We start from the raw sequence: 23328 nt of genomic DNA, 5'->3' as shown, positions 1-23328 counted from the left end.
CCCTCAACGTGAGATTTACTCTGGAGTGAGGATAGTTGTTACATTCTTATCGTTGAAACGGATGTATGTGATGTGGCGACTAGGTTCTTCTCCATTAGCAGGCTTAAGGTTAAAGAAAAAAACATTGCTGACTTCTTTTTTTTTTGCCAGCCGCGAGCGCTGATTAGCGAGGTTTGTATTTCATGTTTTGCAAGTTGCATCCATTTTAAGAAAAACAAGTCGTTCAAGACAGGAAATGAATACTTGCATTTAATTAAGTCTAGACGTATGCGGTTGTCTATAATGACCAGTTCTGTTCGAGAACACAGAACAAAAAAAGGCACCGCTGGGATTCGGACCCAGGATTTTCTGTTTACTAGACAGGCGCTTTAACCAACTGAGCCACGGCGCCCCGGGAGTGCTGTCCTTTTGCAGCCACTTGGACACACCACTCAGACACATCTGCATTCGGTGTGTGCTCCGCCTGCTCGCTCAGCAAGTTGCCACCTTTACATACAATAGCAACATCGACACCAAGAGAAAGGATGACAAATGGCTTTTATCTGGAACTTTTCATGTCCAAGGAGCTCAATGTGCTTTCTGTGTACAACAGGGCCACTGAACTCCACACTGGCCACTGAACCACAGCAGTGGCTTGCTGGCTTGACATCTCCCAAGGAAAATGTTGAAATCGCATGTGGAACAGGAAAATGACCCTCGAGTATGAGGGAAAAAAAAGAAAAAGATCAACTGGAGTGCGCCAACCCATGTCAGGACAGCCCAGTTTCCTAGACGAGGTGGCCGAGTGGTTACTGTATGCTGAGTCTAAAGACAGTTTCACCCGTTTTCTGATTGCTCGGTTCTGTACCAGTGCAGACATGTCAAACAGTGAATGGTTGTACCTCTATTGTATCCGTGCTCAATGAATGAAAAAGGTAACAAACGAATATATGTCTAGTTATACGAAAAACGAGTGGTTTATCGACTCATCTTCATTTGCAGATTTAGAGGCAGCTTCGATATTCGTTTTACAGACGGGGTTTTTTTTTTAATATGGGTCACACACATGCCACAGCAACAAAACATCTCTAGAGATGAGGCTATAGATCACCTTTCCATCCTGCAGGTTTTCCTCCCAAAGCCTACGGCACCAACGGCGACCCCTGCTGGCCGGGAGAGCAAAAGCTTACAGCACCTGGTATTCCCAGGCAGTCTCCCATCCAAGTACTAACCAGGCCCGACGCTGCTTAGCTTCCGAGATCAGACGAGATCGGGCGTGTTCAGGGTGGTGTGGCCGTAAGCGAACGCCTCGGCGCCTGACTCGCTACTTGAAGCTGTGTGTGGCGGGGGTTCCGTGCCCCCCGAGCGGGACTGAAGGATCGTTCGTGTGCAACTCTTTGGAAAGGAGCTGCTTTCCAAATCGCATTGCGTGCCTGGATGTTGGCGAATGCGCTCCCTTGTGTTGGCTCGTCCCGCACTGGAGGAGGACAAACAATCTGCACGGAGGAGCACCAGGCAAGTCTTCACCAGACAAAAACCTCCAGTGCACAGCACTCTGGAAACATTTCGGGGCTTTCGCGTGTTTATTTCAGCACTTAAAAAGCGCACCGGTCCAACACGTCGGCCGGGCGCGCGGCGCCTCCGCCCTCTTGTGGCCTTGCGGCGTCAGAGCAAGAGGCTCCTTCTCGCTGCCCTTCCGCTGTATTGCAGGGCCCCGAGAGGGAACCCGGAGCGCGCACTTTGTGGGGGGCGGGGGACCGCGTTCGCGCTCTGCCCCCGGTCTCTTGCGCGAGTACTAAATCTCATGGACAGGGGGGCCTCGTCATTGATTGTTACAGGTGAGACGGGGATTAGGAGGAGACCCCGACTGATGGGTAAAGGGGAGCACTAACACCAGAGGGACACCCCCGGCGTCTCTTTTTGAGAGACGCCCTGGGGTTTCCTAATGGCCAAGGAGGGTCGGGACCTCGGTTTGACGCCTCCCCCGAAGGACGGCGCCTGTTTGTGCAGCAGAGTGTCGCCATCAGGAGGCTGGGGCGTAAGAGAGCCACACAGCCCGCAGGGTGAGCGCTCCCTACTGGTCCCAGTCACACCTCTTGCAGGAGCAGCAGCAACCGGAGCTTTTCCGGGGTGGACTCTCCCATCCGGGTGCCGGCCAGGCTCACACCTGCTGGGCTGCCCCGGGGGTGAGCCCAGTCGAGAGTCGCAGGGCCAGATCTAGTCACCGGGGAGAAACGATACAAGTGAAGGATTGCTCGGCTCTCGGCACTTGAAAAGACCGACAAATGTCTCGTTCCCGCCGGAGCTGAATGTACCCGCATGTGTGGTGTCGTCTTCTTCCCCCGCCCCGCTGTGTTTGCTGTATTGTCTCTGAAGCCGGCCCCCCCGAGACGAGACGGGCTGTTCCTGTGCCCCAATTAACACTTTACAGGTGCCATTCCCCGGCATTGTGGCCATTGTCGGTGCTCACACGCGGTAAGAGAAGGCGGAGGAGAGCGGGGCATGCCCAGGGGTAGACATTCAAGGAGGGGGCAGTGCGAGGTGAGGTGAGGTGCGACACGCCGGAGCCCCGACGCAGCTAATGCGGAGCACTTGTTGGACTGGCATCGAAAGGACGTGTGCGCACGGAGCGAGCCTTCCCTGCGGCGGAGCGCGGGAACTTTCTCCCCCCCTCCCGCTGCAGGAGTTGTGTGCACTGCAGCGGTGCCAAGAGAAAAGCACAGAAGGCAGCAGGCTCTGGAGAGCAGGTAAGAGACGGAGCCTTGTGGGCAGGCGAGCAGGCCCGTTTTTTGGAAATTGCTGAAAAGGTTTGTTCGGTGTGTGGCAGGCGCACGTCGCGAGCTTGCGTGGCGATCTGCCGGTCTGGAGTTATGCAAATGAGGCCGAATTGCATCCCGGGACATGCTGCGAATGCGCAACGGCGACTGCAGATGTGTAGGAAACGGCGCGCTCGTTTTCTCGTTTTGCCCACACTTTTGAGTGTTAGTGTGGCGTGTGAGTGTGCGAAAGAGTGGGCCCAGCAGGAGGCGGTGGCGTGCGGGGCGAGGAGGTGGCCTAGGATGCGCGATTTGTGCTGTGGGTGCGGGCCGCTTGCAGGGGCCTGTTTAACTCATACTTACCTGGCAGGGGAGATACCTTGATCAAGAAGGAGGTTCACCCAGGGCGAGGCTCGGCCATTGTACTCCGGCTGTGCTGACCCCTGCGAATTCCCTAAATGTGGGAATCTTGACTGCATAATTTCTGGTAGTGGGGGACTGCGTTCGCGCTCTCCCCTGATGTGCTTGGTCCAAAATCAGATATGGGAGGGTTAGGACACCACGAGCTGCGTGGCTGCGGAAGGATCCCGGTTCGACAGGAGTGGACGCCGCTGCTGGTTCTCGCTGGCTTTTAGTTAGGGGTCCGGAGAAGCATCTCAAGCTAGTTCCACTACTCTTTCCGGACGTTCATTCCCTTTTCAAAGTCAGTCGTTTTGCTGTAGTCTGCGTTCTTTAGGCTGATTATCGAGGTTAGCCTTTATTTGGTCATGGGGGGCCTCGGTACTGTATGCTGAGTCTAAAGACAGTTTCACCCGTTTTCTGATTGCTCGGTTCTGTACCAGTGCAGACATGTCAAACAGTGAATGGCTGTACCTCTATTGTATCCGTGCTCAATGAATGAAATCGGTAACAAATGAATATATGTCTAGTTATACGAAAAACGAGTGGTTTATCGACTCATCTTCATTTGCAGATTTAGAGGCAGCTTCGATATTCGTTTTACAGACGGGGTTTTTTTTTGAATATGGGTCACACACATGCCACAGCAACAAAACATCTCTAGAGATGAGGCTATAGATCACCTTTCCATCCTGCAGGTTTTCCTCCCAAAGCCTACGGCACCAACGGCGACCCCTGCTGGCCGGGAGAGCAAAAGCTTACAGCACCTGGTATTCCCAGGCAGTCTCCAATCCAAGTACTAACCAGGCCCGACGCTACTTAGCTTCCGAGATCAGACGAGATCGGGCGTGTTCAGGGTGGTGTGGCCGTAAGCGAAAGCCCCGGCGCCTGACTCGCTACTTGAAGCTGTGTGTGGCGGGGGTTCCGTGCCCCCCGAGCGGGACTGAAGGATCGTTCGTGTGCAACTCTTTGGAAAGGAGCTGCTTTCCAAATCGCATTGCGTGCCTGGATGTTGGCGAATGCGCTCCCTTGTGTTGGCTCGTCCCGCACTGGAGGAGGACAAACAATCTGCACGGAGGAGCACCAGGCAAGTCTTCACCAGACAAAAACCTCCAGTGCACAGCACTCTGGAAACATTTCGGGGCTTTCGCGTGTTTATTTCAGCACTTAAAAAGCACACCGGTCCAACACGTCGGCCGGGCGCGCGGCGCCTCCGCCCTCTTGTGGCCTTGCGGCGTCAGAGCAAGAGGCTCCTTCTCCCTGCCCTTCCGCTGTGTTGCAGGGCCCCGAGAGGGAACCCGGAGCGCGCACTTTGTGGGGGGCGGGGGACCGCGTTCGCGCTCTGCCCCCGGTCTCTTGCGCGAGTACTAAATCTCACGGACAGGGGGGCCTCGTCATTGATTGTTACAGGTGAGACGGGGATTAGGAGGAGACCCCGACTGATGGGTAAAGGGGAGCACTAACACCAGAGGGACACCCCCGGCGTCTCTTTTTGAGAGACGCCCTGGGGTTTCCTAATGGCCAAGGAGGGTCGGGACCTCGGTTTGACGCCTCCCCCGAAGGACGGCGCCTGTTTGTGCAGCAGAGTGTCGCCATCAGGAGGCTGGGGCGTAAGAGAGCCACACAGCCCGCAGGGTGAGCGCTCCCTACTGGTCCCAGTCACACCTCTTGCAGGAGCAGCAGCAACCGGAGCTTTTCCGGGGTGGAATCTCCCATCCGGGTGCCGGCCAGGCTCACACCTCCTTGGCTGCCCCGGGGGTGAAGGATCGTTCGTGTGCAACTCTTTGGAAAGGAGCTGCTTTCCAAATCGCATTGCGTGCCTGGATGTTGGCGAATGCGCTCCCTTGTGTTGGCTCGTCCCGCACTGGAGGAGGACAAACAATCTGCACGGAGGAGCACCAGGCAAGTCTTCACCAGACAAAAACCTCCAGTGCACAGCACTCTGGAAACATTTCGGGGCTTTCGCGTGTTTATTTCAGCACTTAAAAAGCACACCGGTCCAACACGTCGGCCGGGCGCGCGGCGCCTCCGCCCTCTTGTGGCCTTGCGGCGTCAGAGCAAGAGGCTCCTTCTCGCTGCCCTTCCGCTGTGTTGCAGGGCCCCGAGAGGGAACCCGGAGCGCGCACTTTGTGGGGGGCGGGGGACCGCGTTCGCGCTCTGCCCCCGGTCTCTTGCGCGAGTACTAAATCTCACGGACAGGGGGGCCTCGTCATTGATTGTTACAGGTGAGACGGGGATTAGGAGGAGACCCCGACTGATGGGTAAAGGGGAGCACTAACACCAGAGGGACACCCCCGGCGTCTCTTTTTGAGAGACGCCCTGGGGTTTCCTAATGGCCAAGGAGGGTCGGGACCTCGGTTTGACGCCTCCCCCGAAGGACGGCGCCTGTTTGTGCAGCAGAGTGTCGCCATCAGGAGGCTGGGGCGTAAGAGAGCCACACAGCCCGCAGGGTGAGCGCTCCCTACTGGTCCCAGTCACACCTCTTGCAGGAGCAGCAGCAACCGGAGCTTTTCCGGGGTGGAATCTCCCATCCGGGTGCCGGCCAGGCTCACACCTGCTGGGCTGCCCCGGGGGTGAGCCCAGTCGAGAGTCGCAGGGCCAGATCTAGTCACCGGGGAGAAACGATACAAGTGAAGGATTGCTCGGCTCTCGGCACTTGAAAAGACCGACAAATGTCTCGTTCCCGCCGGAGCTGAATGTACCCGCATGTGTGGTGTCGTCTTCTTCCCCCGCCCCGCTGTGTTTGCTGTATTGTCTCTGAAGCCGGCCCCCCCGAGACGAGACGGGCTGTTCCTGTGCCCCAATTAACACTTTACAGGTGCCATTCCCCGGCATTGTGGCCATTGTCGGTGCTCACACGCGGTAAGATAAGGCGGAGGAGAGCGGGGCATGCCCAGGGGCAGACATTCAAGGAGGGGGCAGTGCGAGGTGAGGTGAGGTGCGACACGCCGGAGCCCCGACGCAGCTAATGCGGAGCACTTGTTGGACTGGCATCGAAAGGACGTGTGCGCACGGAGCGAGCCTTCCCTGCGGCGGGGCGCGGGAACTTTCTCCCCCCCTCCCGCTGCAGGAGTTGTGTGCACTGCAGCGGTGCCAAGAGAAAAGCACAGAAGGCAGCAGGCTCTGGAGAGCAGGTAAGAGACGGAGCCTTGTGGGCAGGCGAGCAGGCCCGTTTTTTGGAAATTGCTGAAAAGGTTTGTTCGGTGTGTGGCAGGCGCACGTCGCGAGCTTGCGTGGCGATCTGCCGGTCTGGAGTTATGCAAATGAGGCCGAATTGCATCCCGGGACATGCTGCGAATGCGCAACGGCGACTGCAGATGTGTAGGAAACGGCGCGCTCGTTTTCTCGTTTTGCCCACACTTTTGAGTGTTAGTGTGGCGTGTGAGTGTGTGAAAGAGTGGGCCCAGCAGGAGGCGGTGGCGTGCGGGGCGAGGAGGTGGCGTAGGCTGCGCGATTTGTGCTGTGGGTGCGGGCCGCTTGCAGGGGCCTGTTTAACTCATACTTACCTGGCAGGGGAGATACCTTGATCAAGAAGGAGGTTCACCCAGGGCGAGGCTCGGCCATTGCACTCCGGCTGTGCTGACCCCTGCGAATTCCCCAAATGTGGGAATCTCGACTGCATAATTTCTGGTAGTGGGGGACTGCGTTCGCGCTCTCCCCTGATGTGCTTGGTCCAAAATCAGATACGGGAGGGTTAGGACACCACGAGCTGCGTGGCTGCGGAAGGATCCCGGTTCGACAGGAGTGGACGCCGCTGCTGGTTCTCGCTGGCTTTTAGTTAGGGGTCCGGAGAAGCATCTCAAGCTAGTTCCACTACTCTTTCCGGACGTTCATTCCCTTTTCAAAGTCAGTCGTTTTGCTGTAGTCTGCGTTCTTTAGGCTGATTATCGAGGTTAGCCTTTATTTGGTCATGGGGGGCCTCGGTACTGTATGCTGAGTCTAAAGACAGTTTCACCCGTTTTCTGATTGCTCGGTTCTGTACCAGTGCAGACATGTCAAACAGTGAATGGCTGTACCTCTATTGTATCCGTGCTCAATGAATGAAATCGGTAACAAATGAATATATGTCTAGTTATACGAAAAACGAGTGGTTTATCGACTCATCTTCATTTGCAGATTTAGAGGCAGCTTCGATATTCGTTTTACAGACGGGGTTTTTTTTTGAATATGGGTCACACACATGCCACAGCAACAAAACATCTCTAGAGATGAGGCTATAGATCACCTTTCCATCCTGCAGGTTTTCCTCCCAAAGCCTACGGCACCAACGGCGACCCCTGCTGGCCGGGAGAGCAAAAGCTTACAGCACCTGGTATTCCCAGGCAGTCTCCCATCCAAGTACTAACCAGGCCCAACGCTGCTTAGCTTCCGAGATCAGACGAGATCGGGCGTGTTCAGGGTGGTGTGGCCATAAGCGAAAGCCCCGCCGCCTGACTCGCTACTTGAAGCTGTGTGTGGCGGGGGTTCCGTGCCCCCCGAGCGGGACTGAAGGATCGTTCGTGTGCAACTCTTTGGAAAGGAGCTGCTTTCCAAATCGCATTGCGTGCCTGGATGTTGGCGAATGCGCTCCCTTGTGTTGGCTCGTCCCGCACTGGAGGAGGACAAACAATCTGCACGGAGGAGCACCAGGCAAGTCTTCACCAGACAAAAACCTCCAGTGCACAGCACTCTGGAAACATTTCGGGGCTTTCGCGTGTTTATTTCAGCACGTAAATTGCACCGGTCCAACACGTCGGCCGGGCGCGCGGCGCCTCCGCCCTCTTGTGGCCTTGCGGCGTCAGAGCAAGAGGCTCCTTCTCGCTGCCCTTCCGCTGTGTTGCAGGGCCCCGAGAGGGAACCTGGAGCGCGCACTTTGTGGGGGGCGGGGGACCGCGTTCGCGCTCTGCCCCCGGTCTCTTGCGCGAGTACTAAATCTCACGGACAGGGGGGCCAAGTCATTGATTGTTACAGGTGAGACGGGGATTAGGAGGAGACCCCGACTGATGGGTAAAGGGGAGCACTAACACCAGAGGGACACCCCCGGCGTCTCTTTTTGAGAGACGCCCTGGGGTTTCCTAATGGCCAAGGAGGGTCGGGACCTCGGTTTGACGCCTCCCCCGAAGGACGGCGCCTGTTTGTGCAGCAGAGTGTCGCCATCAGGAGGCTGGGGCGTAAGAGAGCCACACAGCCCGCAGGGTGAGCGCTCCCTACTGGTCCCAGTCACACCTCTTGCAGGAGCAGCAGCAACCGGAGCTTTTCCGGGGTGGAATCTCCCATCCGGGTGCCGGCCAGGCTCACACCTGCTGGGCTGCCCCGGGGGTGAGCCCAGTCGAGAGTCGCAGGGCCAGATCTAGTCACCGGGGAGAAACGATACAAGTGAAGGATTGCTCGGCTCTCGGCACTTGAAAAGACCGACAAATGTCTCGTTCCCGCCGGAGCTGAATGTACCCGCATGTGTGGTGTCGTCTTCTTCCCCCGCCCCGCTGTGTTTGCTGTATTGTCTCTGAAGCCGGCCCCCCCGAGACGAGACGGGCTGTTCCTGTGCCCCAATTAACACTTTACAGGTGCCATTCCCCGGCATTGTGGCCATTGTCGGTGCTCACACGCGATAAGATAAGGCGGAGGAGAGCGGGGCATGCCCAGCGGCAGACATTCAAGGAGGGGGCAGTGCGAGGTGAGGTGAGGTGCGACACGCCGGAGCCCCGACGCAGCTAATGCGGAGCACTTGTTGGACTGGCATCGAAAGGACGTGTGCGCACGGAGCGAGCCTTCCCTGCGGCGGAGCGCGGGAACTTTCTCCCCCCCTCCCGCTGCAGGAGTTGTGTGCACTGCAGCGGTGCCGAGAGAAAAGCACAGAAGGCAGCAGGCTCTGGAGAACAGGTAAGAGACGGAGCCTTGTGGGCAGGCGAGCAGGCCCGTTTTTTGGAAATTGCTGAAAAGGTTTGTTCGGTGTGTGGCAGGCGCACGTCGCGAGCTTGCGTGGCGATCTGCCGGTCTGGAGTTATGCAAATGAGGCCGAATTGCATCCCGGGACATGCTGCGAATGCGCAACGGCGACTGCAGATGTGTAGGAAACGGCGCGCTCGTTTTCTCGTTTTGCCCACACTTTTGAGTGTTAGTGTGGCGTGTGAGTGTGTGAAAGAGTGGGCCCAGCAGGAGGCGGTGGCGTGCGGGGCGAGGAGGTGGCCTAGGCTGCGCGATTTGTGCTGTGGGTGCGGGCCGCTTGCAGGGGCCTGTTTAACTCATACTTACCTGGCAGGGGAGATACCTTGATCAGCCTGTAGGTGGAGTAGTTGGATTGTTTTTCTTTTGTTGGAAGCAGTGTTCGATTTGCGGTTTTTGAAATGGCAACCTTTGGATCCCGTAAGAATGCTGTACGTTTTGAGCTCTTGGATGACCTCTTCATGGATCGTATGCAGTTCAGCAGAAAAGTGTTACAGAAGGAACTTGGCTTTGAACCTCGGCACTTGGATTTCATCTTCGCTCTCCCAGGTCAGAAAGCATTTGAGGTTGTATTTGCTACCTATCCTCTGTTTGAACAATGCGTGGATGTGTTTGAGGCAAAAAGAGGCAAAGTTCCTGCACTTGAGAAGATCAACTTGCAGCCTCTGACACAGAGAGAGAGGAAAACGGTGCATGTTGTTATGTTCTCGGAACTGGCAAAGACGGAGGACATTCACACCTGGCTTAACCAGTACTGCACCGTCCACCATGGAACTGAGGTTAGAGATGTTGATGGTATAAAAACAGGAGCAAGGAAATTCGAGGTTCGCTTGCTACCGGACAGCGTAAATGGAGGCTTAAGGCACCTGCCCTCTACAATCCGGCTGGGCGCCTGCAATGGCTATGTGTTTTATGTGGGACAACCAAAGGTGTGTCGGCGCTGTGGTGCTGTGGGACACCTGGCATCGTCCTGCACTGTGAAATGCTGCAAGACCTGTGGCAAACAGGGACATTTAGCCTCTGACTGTTCAATGCTGCCAAAGTGCAATTTATGTGGCTCGGAAGGACACGTTTTTAAGAACTGCCCTCACGCCTACGCCAATAAACTCAAAATGAGAAAGGATGAGGCAGTGCTTGTTTCAGCCAAACCGGCCCGAAAATCCAAAGCAAACAACAAGTCAAACAAAGAACCCTTGTTGGACAAAGACTCTCAGCCTCCAGCCAGGATCAGTCCTGCTGTGGCTCCGGGGCTGGTGGAAGAGAAATCCACTACGCCCCCACAACCGCAGACTGCACCAGACAAGCACGAGGGTTTGAAAACCCCCGAGAACAGCGAGGACCCCTCCCCCACTCCTGCTCCTCAGAACGAGGGCCAGTGTGGGGCCCCCCGGTGGAGCGGGTCCAGCGAGGATACCCAGGATTCAGCGGAGCTGCTTTTCACAGACTCTGCAAGTGCTACAGATGCCCTCCTCTCCTCCATCCAGTCCATCACGGAGGATCTGCAGCAGCTGGTGGGTGAGGGGGAAGAGGAGACTGGTGCATCGGCTGCACCCCTTTCCCCTCAGTGCTCCCAGGAGCTGGACTTGAGGAAAAGAAAAAATGACTCTGTTTTCTCCCCGAGCGAGGAGGAAGGAGAGCATGGCGATGGGGACAGCTGGAACCTCTCCACCCCTCCCTCTACCCCCTTCCTTGAAATGGACTCTGTGAACGCTTTTACTGCTGCCACCCTGATGAAGGCTCATTCAGAGGATGGCTGGCAGGAAATTGGTAAGAAGAAAAAGAAAAAGAAAAAGGTAACAGGTGAGACCGAAGAGAAATGTGTTTTGTAAAGACTGTTTCCACTTTCTTATGTAATATGGCTCTTAACATAATTTCTCTTAACACAAGAGGTATCAATGACAGAGTTAAATGCCAGTCTGTCTTTGATTACCTCCAGCAGAGAGAGGGAGATGTGTTGATGTTGCAGGAGTGTGCTTTAGCCTATCAAGAGAGGTATAAAAGTTTTGAAGATAGGTGGGATAAAGGGCCTTCTGTTTGGTCAGGGGACAATAACAACAGAGCCTCTGGCGTGGCCATTCTTTTCAAAGGATGGGCATTCAAATTGAAAAGTATTCAGAGGGTCATAGATGGCAGGTTGCTGTGTGTGGATGTGGAATGGGGGACCGTTAACCTGCGGCTAATCAATGTGTATTGCCCTACTGACGTAGGAGGAAGGGTGGAGCTACTCAAGGCACTCTCCCCCCTATTGTTATGCAGCACAGACGTGATAGTGGGAGGGGATTTTAATTGTATCTTAGAGCACACAGACAGGCAGTCTAGCTCGCCGATAAAATTGGATTCCAGCTCACTGGCCCTGCAAAACTTAGTTCAAGACTTTAAACTCTCAGACACATATAGATGTATATATCCCACAACAGCAGGATATACATGGTCAGGGAGGAATAGCAGCTCCAGAATTGACTATTGCTTTGTCTCAGAGAGAGTGAAAGTTGTTGGGGTCACTCTTCAGCCTGTCTTCTTCTCAGATCATCAGGCTTTAGGGTGTAGAGTGGAACTCCAGGGCGGGACTGTCTTTGGCCCAGGCCTCTGGAAACTCAACACAAAGCTGCTAGAGAACGAGGGGGTAGTATCCCGCTACAAGGAGAAACTATCACAGTGGCTGTCCTTGCAGTGTCTGTACGGGTCAGTAGGAGAGTGGTGGGAGGAGGTGAAGGTGAGGACAAAGGCCTTTTTCATGGCTGAGGGAAGGAAGGCTGCTGCCAGACGGAGAGGAGTGCTAGCCAGGAAACAGAGGCAGCTGCAGCGTCTCTACACGATGCTGCACAGTGGCTTCGATGTGCTCGAGGATATCGCCCTTTTAAAAAAGGACATCCGGAGCATAGCCGAAGAAAGTAGTCGAGGAGTGCTGTTAAGAAGCAGAGTGCAGTTCTTGGAAGAAAATGAGAAGTGTACTCGCTTCTTTTTCAGGAAAGTGGTAGGCTCCAAGACTGTCATGGAAAGTGTAGTTGATGAGGAGGGACGAGAGAGAACAGAGCCGAGTGCTATCCTCTCCTGCACCGAGGCCTTCTACTCAAGACTGTACAGCTCTACAGAGGTAAAGGATGAAGATATTCATTTTTTTACCTCAAAGCTAGAAAACATTTTGAGTGAAGAAGATAGGGAAGTACTTGAGAGGGATTTGACAGTAGAAGAGCTGAGACAGGCTATGGAGAGCTTACAGAAGGGGAAAACTCCGGGTGCTGACGGGCTCCCTAAAGAATTTTATTGCACCTTTTGGGATCTGCTTCAGGATCCGCTACTGCTCCTATTCGAGGAAAGCTACAAGACAGAATTGCTGCCTGACTCCTTAAGAGAAGGCACGATCTCTCTCTTGTTTAAGAAAGGAGCAAAAAATGACATAAAGAACTGGAGACCCCTCAGCCTGTTAGGCGTGGACACTAAGATCCTGTCCAAAGCCCTTTTCCTGCGCCTACAAAATGTAGTGGCCTCACTGGTAGGGAAAGAACAGACTTGTGGGATAGCAGGACGCCTGATGAGCGACAACCTGGCCTTGTTGAGGGATGTCTGTCTGTACTCTGAGGATCGCTCCCTCCCTCTGTGCATTTTAGGTGTAGACCTAGAAAAGGCCTTTGACCGCCTAAACCGGCAGTACTTAACATCGGTACTTGAGCACATGAAGTTTGGCCCCATCATGAGAAAGTGGATTAACCTGCTGTACACAGGTAGCAACAGCAGAGTCATGGTTAATGGCAATAGATCACGCACCTTTGAAGTCTGTTCAGGGGTGAGGCAGGGCTGCCCATTATCCCCCTTGTTATTCGTTTTGGCTATGGAGCCCTTAGCCTGTGCCTTGCGCCAGGATCAGGCCATTAATGGGATACCAGTGCCTGGAAGTGGGGGAGGAGAGGTAAAGACGTCTCTATACATGGATGACGTCACCCTGCTCCTCTCTGACAATGCCTCAATTAGCAGAGCTCTGCAGTGCTGTGATCGGTTCTCTTTGGCTTCCTCCGCAAAAATTAACACATCTAAGAGTGAGATTTTTTATCAGAACTGGAGGGAGCCAAAAGAAGGACATGATCTCAGGCTGCAAGAGAAGAGAATTAAGGTCCTGGGGGTGTATTTTGGAGAAGAGATGGGAACAGTAAATTGGCAGAACAAATTGCCAATCTTAAACAAAAAACTGATGCAATGGAAGGACCGAGACCTCACCATGACAGGGAAGGTGCTGGTCATCAAAGCCGAGCTCTTGCCTGTCTTGAATTTTCTGGCTTCTACCTTCCCAATCCCACACCGTGTTGCGGCGGTGCTGAGGAGATTGATGTTTCAATTTCTATGGGGTGGGAAGCAGGAAAGACTCAGAAGGGAAATAATGTACAGGCCGCTACCCTCAGGGGGGAAGTCTGTCCCAGATATTGCTACGAAGCTGCTGTGCATTTTCCTGGCCTCTGTGCTGAGAGGCTTTGCAACAGCACCTGCAGCGCGTACCTGGACTTATTTTTCCAGGCTCTGGGTAGGTAGGGAGGTGTTCAGGGTGTGGGGTGTCAGACCCAAGCTGGACGTCCCACTCTCTGACACATGCCCTGCAATTTATGGGACAGTTAAAAGTTTTCTAAGATCTCACCCAATTGGCCATATTCCCCTCCGAGATGTCAGCGTCCAAAAACTGGAAGATTTCGTAGCACCCCAGAACAATAGGCAGACCCCTGTGGGCATTTTAACATCAGCCCAAACAAGGAAGGTGTGGAAACACACATCCTCTAAATTTCTGTGCAACATTCACAGAGATTTAGCCTGGAGTGTCGTCCACCAGTGCTTACCGGTACGAACTTTCTTGTACCGTAGGGGCCTCACCCCCAGCCCTCGCTGCGTTAGGGTGGGCTGCGGCGAGGAGGAGACTGTGACCCATCTCCTGTGGTCCTGCTTTTTTGCTAAGGCCTTCTGGGCACAGTTTGAAGATTGGTTGCAGGCTCTCTCGCCCCAATTTACCCTGACCGCTGCTTTCATCATATATGGCATCTCTCCTGTCAAACTTCCCCCTGACGTGTTTGACAGGATCTGGGCCGTGGTGAACAGTGGGAAAGACGCCCTGTGGAGAGTGAGGAACATGGGGCTGTTCAAAGGCATCGAGGTCCCAGTCAAGGCAGCAGGTAGCCTGGCCCTGTTCATCACCCGAGAGAACTATTACCTCAGAGATCTGTGGAGAGAAGGGAGGGAGGAAGCAGAAAATCTGTGGGAAATAGAGAGCATTGGACAGTATCTCAAGAAACTGTGAAAAACATTATCATGTTTAAATAAAGAATGTGATTTGCACCAGAAAAAAAGAAAATTGTTGCTATGTAACTGTTACCGTGTCAAAATGTAATGAGATGTGATCATATATACTGTTTTAAGTATGTATATTAATGTAAAGCTTTCTGATTTGTGATTTCCTGTATTTTTTTGTGAAAAGAAAATAAAGTTCTTAAAAATCGAAATCGAATCGGTTCACCCAGGGCGAGGCTCGGCCATTGCACTCCGGCTGTGCTGACCCCTGCGAATTCCCCAAATGTGGGAATCTCGACTGCATAATTTCTGGTAGTGGGGGACTGCGTTCGCGCTTTCCCCTGATGTGCTTGGTCCAAAATCAGATACAGGAAGGTTAGGACACCACGAGCTGCATGGCTGCGGAAGGATCCCGGTTCGACAGGAGTGGACGCCGCTGCTGGTTCTCGCTGGCTTTTAGTTAGGGGTCCGGAGAAGCATCTCAAGCTAGTTCCACTACTCCTTCCGGACGTTCATTCCCTTTTCAAAGTCAGTCGTTTTGCTGTAGTCTGCGTTCTTTAGGCTGATTATCGAGGTTAGCCTTTATTTGGTCATGGGGGGCCTCGGTACTGTATGCTGAGTCTAAAGACAGTTTCACCCGTTTTCTGATTGCTCGGTTCTGTACCAGTGCAGACATGTCAAACAGTGAATGGCTGTACCTCTATTGTATCCGTGCTCAATGAATGAAATCGGTAACAAATGAATATATGTCTAGTTATACGAAAAATGAGTGGTTTATCGACTCATCTTCATTTGCAGATTTAGAGGCAGCTTCGATATTCGTTTTACAGACGGGTTTTTTTTTTTGAATATGGGTCACACACATGCCACAGCAACAAAACATCTCTAGAGATGAGGCTATAGATCACCTTTCCATCCTGCAGGTTTTCCTCCCAAAGCCTACGGCACCAACGGCGACCCCTGCTGGCCGGGAGAGCAAAAGCTTACAGCACCTGGTATTCCCAGGCAGTCTCCCATCCAAGTACTAACCAGGCCCGACGCTGCTTAGCTTCCGAGATCAGACGAGATCGGGCGTGTTCAGGGTGGTGTGGCCGTAAGCGAAAGTCCCGGCGCCTGACTCGCTACTTGAAGCTGTGTGTGGCGGGGGTTCCGTGCTCCCCGAGCGGGACTGAAGGATCGTTCGTGTGCCACTCTTTGGAAAGGAGCTGCTTTCCAAATCGCATTGCGTGCCTGGATGTTGGCGAATGCGCTCCCTTGTGTTGGCTCGTCCCGCACTGGAGGAGGACAAACAATCTGCACGGAGGAGCACCAGGCAAGTCTTCACCAGACAAAAACCTCCAGTGCACAGCACTCTGGAAACATTTCGGGGCTTTCGCGTGTTTATTTCAGCACGTAAAGCGCACCGGTCCAACACGTCGGCCGGGCGCGCGGTGCCTCCGCCCTCTTGTGGCCTTGCGGCGTCAGAGCAAGAGGCTCCTTCTCGCTGCCCTTCCGCTGTGTTGCAGGGCCCCGAGAGGGAACCCGGAGCGCGCACTTTGTGGGGGGCGGGGGACCGCGTTCGCGCTCTGCCCCCGGTCTCTTGCGCGAGTACTAAATCTCACGGACAGGGGGGCCTCGTCATTGATTGTTACAGGTGAGACGGGGATTAGGAGGAGACCCCGACTGATGGGTAAAGGGGAGCACTAACACCAGAGGGACACCCCCGGCGTCTCTTTTTGAGAGACGCCCTGGGGTTTCCTAATGGCCAAGGAGGGTCGGGACCTCGGTTTGACGCCTCCCCCGAAGGACGGCGCCTGTTTGTGCAGCAGAGTGTCGCCATCAGGAGGCTGGGGCGTAAGAGAGCCACACAGCCCGCAGGGTGAGCGCTCCCTACTGGTCCCAGTCACACCTCTTGCAGGAGCAGCAGCAACCGGAGCTTTTCCGGGGTGGAATCTCCCATCCGGGTGCCGGCCAGGCTCACACCTGCTGGGCTGCCCCGGGGGTGAGCCCAGTCGAGAGTCGCAGGGCCAGATCTAGTCACCGGGGAGAAACGATACAAGTGAAGGATTGCTCGGCTCTCGGCACTTGAAAAGACCGACAAATGTCTCGTTCCCGCCGGAGCTGAATGTACCCGCATGTGTGGTGTCGTCTTCTTCCCCCGCCCCGCTGTGTTTGCTGTATTGTCTCTGAAGCCGGCCCCCCCGAGACGAGACGGGCTGTTCCTGTGCCCCAATTAACACTTTACAGGTGCCATTCCCCGGCATTGTGGCCATTGTCGGTGCTCACACGCGATAAGATAAGGCGGAGGAGAGCGGGGCATGCCCAGCGGCAGACATTCAAGGAGGGGGCAGTGCGAGGTGAGGTGAGGTGCGACACGCCGGAGCCCCGACGCAGCTAATGCGGAGCACTTGTTGGACTGGCATCGAAAGGACGTGTGCGCACGGAGCGAGCCTTCCCTGCGGCGGAGCGCGGGAACTTTCTCCCCCCCTCCCGCTGCAGGAGTTGTGTGCACTGCAGCGGTGCCGAGAGAAAAGCACAGAAGGCAGCAGGCTCTGGAGAACAGGTAAGAGACGGAGCCTTGTGGGCAGGCGAGCAGGCCCGTTTTTTGGAAATTGCTGAAAAGGTTTGTTCGGTGTGTGGCAGGCGCACGTCGCGAGCTTGCGTGGCGATCTGCCGGTCTGGAGTTATGCAAATGAGGCCGAATTGCATCCCGGGACATGCTGCGAATGCGCAACGGCGACTGCAGATGTGTAGGAAACGGCGCGCTCGTTTTCTCGTTTTGCCCACACTTTTGAGTGTTAGTGTGGCGTGTGAGTGTGTGAAAGAGTGGGCCCAGCAGGAGGCGGTGGCGTGCGGGGCGAGGAGGTGGCCTAGGCTGCGCGATTTGTGCTGTGGGTGCGGGCCGCTTGCAGGGGCCTGTTTAACTCATACTTACCTGGCAGGGGAGATACCTTGATCAAGAAGGAGGTTCACCCAGGGCGAGGCTCGGCCATTGCACTCCGGCTGTGCTGACCCCTGCGAATTCCCCAAATGTGGGAATCTCGACTGCATAATTTCTGGTAGTGGGGGACTGCGTTCGCGCTTTCCCCTGATGTGCTTGGTCCAAAATCAGATACAGGAAGGTTAGGACACCACGAGCTGCATGGCTGCGGAAGGATCCCGGTTCGACAGGAGTGGACGCCGCTGCTGGTTCTCGCTGGCTTTTAGTTAGGGGTCCGGAGAAGCATCTCAAGCTAGTTCCACTACTCCTTCCGGACGTTCATTCCCTTTTCAAAGTCAGTCGTTTTGCTGTAGTCTGCGTTCTTTAGGCTGATTATCGAGGTTAGCCTTTATTTGGTCATGGGGGGCCTCGGTACTGTATGCTGAGTCTAAAGACAGTTTCACCCGTTTTCTGATTGCTCGGTTCTGTACCAGTGCAGACATGTCAAACAGTGAATGGCTGTACCTCTACTGTATCCATGCTCAATGAATGAAATCGGTAACAAATGAATATATGTCTAGTTATACGAAAAACGAGTGGTTTATCGACTCATCTTCATTTGCAGATTTAGAGGCAGCTTCGATATTCGTTTTACAGACGGGTTTTTTTTTTTGAATATGGGTCACACACATGCCACAGCAACAAAACATCTCTAGAGATGAGGCTATAGATCACCTTTCCATCCTGCAGGTTTTCCTCCCAAAGCCTACGGCACCAACGGCGACCCCTGCTGGCCGGGAGAGCAAGAGCTTACAGCACCTGGTATTCCCAGGCAGTCTCCCATCCAAGTACTAACCAGGCCCAACACTGCTTAGCTTCCAAGATCAGACGAGATCGGGCGTGTTCAGGGTGGTGTGGCCGTAAGCAAAAGCCCTGGCGCCTGACTCGCTACTTGAAGCTGTGTGTGGCGGGGGTTCCGTGCCCCCCGAGCGGGACTGAAGGATCGTTCGTGTGCCACTCTTTGGAAAGGAGCTGCTTTCCAAATCGCATTGCGTGCCTGGATGTTGGCGAATGCGCTCCCTTGTGTTGGCACGTCCCGCACTGGAGGAGGACAAACAATCTGCACGGAGGAGCACCAGGCAAGTCTTCACCAGACAAAAACCTCCAGTGCACAGCACTCTGGAAACATTTCGGGGCTTTCGCGTGTTTATTTCAGCACGTAAAGCGCACCGGTCAAACACGTCGGCCGGGCGCGCGGCGCCTCCGCCCTCTTGTGGCCTTGCGGCGTCAGAGCAAGAGGCTCCTTCTCGCTGCCCTTCCGCTGTGTTGCAGGGCCCCGAGAGGGAACCCGGAGCGCGCACTTTGTGGGGGGCGGGGGACCGCGTTCGCGCTCTGCCCCCGGTCTCTTGCGCGAGTACTAAATCTCACGGACAGGGGGGCCTCGTCATTGATTGTTACAGGTGAGACGGGGATTAGGAGGAGACCCCGACTGATGGGAAAAGGGGAGCACTAACACCAGAGGGACACCCCCGGCGTCTCTTTTTGAGAGACGCCCTGGGGTTTCCTAATGGCCAAGGAGGGTCGGGACCTCGGTTTGACGCCTCCCCCGAAGGACGGCGCCTGTTTGTGCAGCAGAGTGTCGCCATCAGGAGGCTGGGGCGTAAGAGAGCCACACAGCCCGCAGGGTGAGCGCTCCCTACTGGTCCCAGTCACACCTCTTGCAGGAGCAGCAGCAACCGGAGCTTTTCCGGGGTGGAATCTCCCATCCGGGTGCCGGCCAGGCTCACACCTGCTGGGCTGCCCCGGGGGTGAGCCCAGTCGAGAGTCGCAGGGCCAGATCTAGTCACCGGGGAGAAACGATACAAGTGAAGGATTGCTCGGCTCTCGGCACTTGAAAAGACCGACAAATGTCTCGTTCCCGCCGGAGCTGAATGTACCCGCATGTGTGGTGTCGTCTTCTTCCCCCGCCCCGCTGTGTTTGCTGTATTGTCTCTGAAGCCGGCCCCCCCGAGACGAGACGGGCTGTTCCTGTGCCCCAATTAACACTTTACAGGTGCCATTCCCCGGCATTGTGGCCATTGTCGGTGCTCACACGCGATAAGATAAGGCGGAGGAGAGCGGGGCATGCCCAGCGGCAGACATTCAAGGAGGGGGCAGTGCGAGGTGAGGTGAGGTGCGACACGCCGGAGCCCCGACGCAGCTAATGCGGAGCACTTGTTGGACTGGCATCGAAAGGACGTGTGCGCACGGAGCGAGCCTTCCCTGCGGCGGAGCGCGGGAACTTTCTCCCCCCCTCCCGCTGCAGGAGTTGTGTGCACTGCAGCGGTGCCGAGAGAAAAGCACAGAAGGCAGCAGGCTCTGGAGAGCAGGTAAGAGACGGAGCCTTGTGGGCAGGCGAGCAGGCCCGTTTTTTGGAAATTGCTGAAAAGGTTTGTTCGGTGTGTGGCAGGCGCACGTCGCGAGCTTGCGTGGCGATCTGCCGGTCTGGAGTTATGCAAATGAGGCCGAATTGCATCCCGGGACATGCTGCGAATGCGCAACGGCGACTGCAGATGTGTGGGAAACGGCGCGCTCGTTTTCTCGTTTTGCCCACACTTTTGAGTGTTAGTGTGGCGTGTGAGTGTGTGAAAGAGTGGGCCCAGCTGGAGGCGGTGGCGTGCGGGGCGAGGAGGTGGCCTAGGCTGCGCGATTTGTGCTGTGGGTGCGGGCCGCTTGCAGGGGCATGTTTAACTCATACTTACCTGGCAGGGGAAATACCTTGATCAAGAAGGAGGTTCACCCAGGGCGAGGCTCGGCCATTGCACTCCGGCTGTGTTGACCCCTGCGAATTCCCCAAATGTGGGAATCTCGACTGCATAATTTCTAGAAGTGGGGGACTGCGTTCGCGCTCTCCCCTGATGTGCTTGGTCCAAAATCAGATACGGGAGGGTTAGGACACCACGAGCTGCGTGGCTGCGGAAGGATCCCGGTTCGACAGGAGTGGACGCCGCTGCTGGTTCTCGCTGGCTTTTAGTTAGGGGTCCGGAGAAGCATCTCAAGCTAGTTCCACTACTCCTTCCGGACGTTCATTCCCTTTTCAAAGTCAGTCGTTTTGCTGTAGTCTGCGTTCTTTAGGCTGATTATCGAGGTTAGCCTTTATTTGGTCATGGGGGGCCTCGGTACTGTATGCTGAGTCTAAAGACAGTTTCACCCGTTTTCTGATTGCTCGGTTCTGTACCAGTGCAGACATGTCAAACAGTGAATGGCTGTACCTCTATTGTATCCGTGCTCAATGAATGAAATCGGTAACAAATGAATATATGTCTAGTTATACGAAAAACGAGTGGTTTATCGACTCATCTTCATTTGCAGATTTAGAGGCAGCTTCGATATTCGTTTTACAGACGGGTTTTTTTTTTTTGAATATGGGTCACACACATGCCACAGCAACAAAACATCTCTAGAGATGAGGCTATAGATCACCTTTCCATCCTGCAGGTTTTCCTCCCAAAGCCTACGGCACCAACGGCGACCCCTGCTGGCCGGGAGAGCAACCTGGTCGGGAGAGCAACCTGAGCACACCTGGTATTCCCAGGCGGTCTCCCATCCAAGTACTAACCAGGCCCGACTCTGCTTAGCTTCCAAGATCAGACGAGATCGGGCATGTTCAGAGTGGTGTGGCCGTAAGCGAAAGCCCTGGCGCCTGACTCGCTACTTGAAGCTGTGTGTGGCGGGGGCTCCGTGCCCCCCGAGCGGGACTGAAGGATCGTTCGTGTGCAACTCTTTGGAAAGGAGCTGCTTTCCAAATCGCATTGCGTGCCTGGATGTTGGCGAATGCGCTCCCTTGTGTTGGCTCGTCCCGCACTGGAGGAGGACAAAGAATCTGCACGGAGGAGCACCAGGCAAGTCTTCAGTGCACAGCACTCTGGAAACATTTCGGGGCTGTCGCGTGTTTATTTCAGCACGTAAAGCGCACCGGTCCAACACTTCGGCCGGGCGCGCGGCGCCTCCGCCCTCTTGCTGCCCCTGCAGCTGCTTCACTTTTCCCTTTAGTTGCCATCGATTTTTTTGTAGTGCTATACATATACGATTGAGGTATCTTAGAGTTCTCCTTCGAAGACCCAGCACTCTCTTTTCTTTTCCCAGTGTTACTCATATCGGACTTTTTAAACCTAAAAAAAAATGGTTTTTTTTTTCTTTCAATTATAACTGAAGTTTAAACAACTAGTGTTAAGTCCTTATTTTTCTGTAGTCAAAAAAAGCAAAAATTAACATTCAGGTCATGAAAAACTCAAAAAAACTCCCCAACCACTAAACTTTACCTCCCACCTGAGCGCCATCTTGAACGCCCCTACCACCAGAGAATGCTCACGATTTCGGAAGCTGTCTCCGGGACGTGCTGATTCCACACATCCTGAATAAATCATGATATTGTTAGTTGCTGTAGCTAGACGTTCAAATGAGTTTCATGGCCAGATGGACTGTTTCCTCCAGCGGTATAATATTGCAGTGAGACAGCACGATGCCTGCAAGACTATGTCACGCTAAACGCCACAGATTGTGTTTGTCCGTTCGTGTCAGTCGTCCCGCAGCCACGGGAAGTGGGACACAAACATGCTGCAATGCTTTCAAGACGTTAGGATTTGTTTGTGCAACATCCAAGAGGAGTACTTGTGGCTTGAATGTGAACTGTACGTGCCCGCCCCCTTTCCTCTGTAGTGCATGAGTTCCTCCCGGCATGCCCTTCGTCATTGTTCTGTCATCTTGTATTTAAAGGGTTGTATTTCTGCTGCTGAAAATAAGCAACGGTTTTCTCACAACGCCCTTTGTTCCCAACGGAGCCCTTGTCTGTCATGAAATTCTTCAAAACCTCAAGCTAGAAGAAGAAGAAGACGACAAATATGAAGCGTTATAGCAACGACATGCCATGACACGATCGATAACGATTTCCATAGGATCCCCGCGGTTGCCTGGCAACCGTCAGCTTTGCGCAGTGGCAGTATCGTAGCCTGTGAGGGTTAGCCGAGGCGTGATTATTGCTAGTTGAAAACTTTTCCCAATACCCCGCTTCCGCCGGTTTGCAATACAATCGGCGAAAGCAATTTTTGACAGTCTCGTCAGAGACTGAGCAAGGTGTTTAAAGACAGATTTGGTCACGGTGATATCATGGTAGAAAGAAACGAACTTGTTACGTGTCAACAGAAACGCTCTTTCAGCTTTATGCAGAGAACAGCGTCTGTCGAGATTACTTTTGTGTCAGCGCGAAACGCCGTGTGCTTGTCAGTATGATTTCATATTGCTCGTAGCGGCGCCTGGCTTTTGTCTGTCAAACGTTAGGTTGCGCTTCTTCATGCTGCATCGTCGGCATGAGTGGAGCATTTTAAACGTCTGTACTTACTGCGCCCCATAAGAAATCGTTTGTCCCCATTCAAAAGAGATTGTGCGATGTCCTGCAGCGTTCGCAAAGCAAACCTTTGACAGTTTGAAAAGAGGAATTTATTCTGCTTCCTGTGCGTGCAGTAGTTACAAAGTTGAACGTCTTTACACGATCTGCTGCAGTTTTCAGTGGGTGGGCTTTGTCAAATGGCTTGGAAAAACGCACTGTGTTTCTGCTCGGGAAACATCATGAGCAGTGTCCTGCATGTTTTCTGTGTATAGCTGTCTTTTAACGCATACAGAATTCATTCGAAATCATTGATTTCTCCAATTAACAAGGGTCTCTTTTTGAACCTGCCAGAAGCATTCTTACAATGTAACAGATTTACTCCGGGGAAGGGCAGCATGACATTGAGAGTAGCTCAAGCTTTCAGCACCTTTATCTGACTGCATGTATGCAGACTCTGCTCAGAATCCCCTGTAAGATTCTCCTTCAATTCCGTTTTGCAGTGCTTTAGCTCTTTCAAAAGGCTTCGCTTTGCTAGTCACAATCCAAGGCTCATGACAGCATTTGAAAACATTCGTAACTGCGTTGGCCGGGAATCGAACCTGGGTTAACTGCTTTGAAGGCAGCTATGCGCAACACTGGCTCGCTCCAGAATAAATCTCACGTCGAGGGCATATTTTTTTCCATTTTACCGTGAGTCGGGCTCAGCTGCACAGAGGAGAGAGCAGAGCAATGAGGTCACGGGG

The 23328-nt window shown here is 54.1% G+C and overlaps 10 non-coding genes and 2 pseudogenes across 10 annotated transcripts; 6 read left to right on the top strand and 6 right to left on the bottom strand.

Moving 5' to 3' along the window:
* Positions 1 to 1162: 1162 nt before the first annotated feature.
* On the bottom strand, positions 1163 to 1281 carry LOC138236133 (5S ribosomal RNA). Its single transcript, XR_011188527.1, has one exon. It is a non-coding gene; the product is annotated as a 5S ribosomal RNA (ribosomal RNA).
* A 1809-nt stretch (positions 1282 to 3090) lies between these two features.
* On the top strand, positions 3091 to 3254 carry LOC138236121 (U1 spliceosomal RNA). The gene has a single exon (XR_011188517.1). It is a non-coding gene; the product is annotated as a U1 spliceosomal RNA (small nuclear RNA).
* A 635-nt stretch (positions 3255 to 3889) lies between these two features.
* LOC138236099 (5S ribosomal RNA) lies at positions 3890 to 4008 on the bottom strand. Its single transcript, XR_011188498.1, has one exon. It is a non-coding gene; the product is annotated as a 5S ribosomal RNA (ribosomal RNA).
* Positions 4009 to 6632: 2624 nt separating this feature from the next.
* On the top strand, positions 6633 to 6796 carry LOC138236115 (U1 spliceosomal RNA). Its single transcript, XR_011188511.1, has one exon. It is a non-coding gene; the product is annotated as a U1 spliceosomal RNA (small nuclear RNA).
* Positions 6797 to 7431: 635 nt separating this feature from the next.
* Positions 7432 to 7550, bottom strand: LOC138236054 (5S ribosomal RNA). The gene has a single exon (XR_011188454.1). It is a non-coding gene; the product is annotated as a 5S ribosomal RNA (ribosomal RNA).
* A 6974-nt stretch (positions 7551 to 14524) lies between these two features.
* LOC138236125 (U1 spliceosomal RNA) lies at positions 14525 to 14665 on the top strand (annotated as a pseudogene).
* A 636-nt stretch (positions 14666 to 15301) lies between these two features.
* Positions 15302 to 15420, bottom strand: LOC138236122 (5S ribosomal RNA). Its single transcript, XR_011188518.1, has one exon. It is a non-coding gene; the product is annotated as a 5S ribosomal RNA (ribosomal RNA).
* A 1807-nt stretch (positions 15421 to 17227) lies between these two features.
* LOC138236112 (U1 spliceosomal RNA) lies at positions 17228 to 17391 on the top strand. Its single transcript, XR_011188508.1, has one exon. It is a non-coding gene; the product is annotated as a U1 spliceosomal RNA (small nuclear RNA).
* Positions 17392 to 18027: 636 nt separating this feature from the next.
* On the bottom strand, positions 18028 to 18146 carry LOC138236076 (5S ribosomal RNA). The gene has a single exon (XR_011188476.1). It is a non-coding gene; the product is annotated as a 5S ribosomal RNA (ribosomal RNA).
* Positions 18147 to 19953: 1807 nt separating this feature from the next.
* Positions 19954 to 20117, top strand: LOC138236124 (U1 spliceosomal RNA). Its single transcript, XR_011188520.1, has one exon. It is a non-coding gene; the product is annotated as a U1 spliceosomal RNA (small nuclear RNA).
* A 652-nt stretch (positions 20118 to 20769) lies between these two features.
* Positions 20770 to 20888, bottom strand: LOC138236110 (5S ribosomal RNA; annotated as a pseudogene).
* Positions 20889 to 22181: 1293 nt separating this feature from the next.
* Positions 22182 to 22323, top strand: LOC138236139 (U4 spliceosomal RNA). Its single transcript, XR_011188533.1, has one exon. It is a non-coding gene; the product is annotated as a U4 spliceosomal RNA (small nuclear RNA).
* The last annotated feature ends 1005 nt before the right edge of the window (positions 22324 to 23328 follow it).

The sequence above is a fragment of the Lepisosteus oculatus genome, unplaced genomic scaffold (genome assembly GCF_040954835.1).
Source record: "Lepisosteus oculatus isolate fLepOcu1 unplaced genomic scaffold, fLepOcu1.hap2 HAP2_SCAFFOLD_87, whole genome shotgun sequence".
Classification (NCBI taxonomy): Eukaryota; Metazoa; Chordata; class Actinopteri; order Semionotiformes; family Lepisosteidae; genus Lepisosteus; species Lepisosteus oculatus.
This window is presented reverse-complemented; position numbering and strand designations above follow the sequence as displayed.